We start from the raw sequence: 1,769 nt of genomic DNA on the forward strand, positions 1-1,769 counted from the left end.
CGCTAAATCAAAAAACCGGAGGTTAGATGCTACGGAAAGTGCACTTATGTCTCAGCGAAGGTCACTCCAATTATGTCTGATGGAAGTGCAACCTCATAAGCCACTTTTCCATAAGAGGTATCTCTTATGAATATAAATCAGAATAAGAAGCCGGTGTGTTGTAGGATGAAGGTAACTGTCTAGTTTTCACAGTAGTGACAACCCTTCCAATGTCAGCGTGACAGAAGAGGACAGAAGTTCCATTTGCAGGTACATATTTAAATCTGAGTTATATTGCAAAAAAATTGTCCTCTGTGATATTGATGTTCATAGCTACTAAACAAAAATCAGACCTCTGCACATTCATACATAATTTCTTTAATTGCCTGATTGATAAAGCTAAAATTTGTGACATATTTTTGTTGAAAGAGCAGTGATGGTCAACCACTGGGTATTTAATTTTTTGGAGTAAACTGATTGTAATGATAATAACATTATTATCACAGGTATGTACAGATTGAGATGTACAAAATAATAATCAGGCGTTTTGGATTATATAACATGTAACAAGAATAATTTCTCCTTGAGTCTCACATTCTGTGATTTAATCAAAAGGAACGGACTTGTTGCTTTCTTCCTTTCCGACTTTTCTCGTGTAGTCTGCCCTTGACCAACTGTTGGGGCAGAATGTGAGATTATGTAGGACATAACGATATTGTGAGGCAGGTGAAAACGGAATTCATGTGAATTTTCCCTGACCTCTAAAAGAGAGAAAGCGAAGGAAGAGTCAGACAGTTTATTAGATTATTTTTGATGTCTCGCTATGAACTGCTTTCCCCTTGCATAAAAAATGAATACAATAAAAATCATAAATAAATAAATAAACAGACGCCTTGCTCCGCGGCTCGACACTGACACCACGTGGAATAAATACAGCATTTCCAAAATGTTAGAGTACAATTTGGGAGGGATAAATGGTTCTCAGGAAGCAAGTGCCTTTGGTGTTCCTTGATCAAGAAGAAAAAGATGACGTGTTGATGTTATGAAGTCCTAGTTCTCAATTCGTGTTTTAGTTTGAAAAATTTATCAATCACTTAGAAGTAGAACAATACTTTAGCTGTTACATCATTTCGCATAACGTCATATGTCTACAGTATGTTGTAATCTCAGATGTGTGATCTAATTTAACAACGCTTTCCATGCGGGATGTGGGAATTAGCACTGCTAATTGTTAAACACCCCTATAACAACATTCATTCACATCATGAAAGCACATGGTCTCGCCACCTTTGAGTTCATTGGCTGTCCTCTTCTATGACGCGTTTCTCGTAGCCAATCTGAGCAAACGTTTCGCCGGGTTGGTGTCGCGAAAACAATACATATTGAAACTAAATACCTCAATTCTTGACGGATAATACGTCGAGGGACCGCCATCTTGCAGCAGTCATTTGTTCAAAGCAACGGCGCAACATTACTGTTCTATTTATTAACTTTGTAAGTTACATTTTTAATGTGTTTTGTCCAGAGTCCGCCCACACAAATTCGGGCTAGTTTTTGCTTCCTGATTGGTGCAATTAAATGTTAAATAGCGAAATTCCATATTTATCAGTTAACTTTTATATTAATCATATTAAAAATCACATCTGACTGTTTTGCTGCCCGTCTGTTAGCAAATAAATTCGCGTGTGTGTGAGAAATGATGAACTGTACATGTACGTAGTGTAGAAATACGCTTTATAAAGTTCAGTCTGTTCTGTTGCATTAGTTCTAGTTCCGCTATGCCACACCAA

This window comes from Idiotropiscis lumnitzeri, chromosome 10 (assembly GCF_059441095.1).
Source record: "Idiotropiscis lumnitzeri isolate Australia: NSW breed Sydney's pygmy pipehorse chromosome 10, RoL_Ilum_1.0, whole genome shotgun sequence".
Classification (NCBI taxonomy): Eukaryota; Metazoa; Chordata; class Actinopteri; order Syngnathiformes; family Syngnathidae; genus Idiotropiscis; species Idiotropiscis lumnitzeri.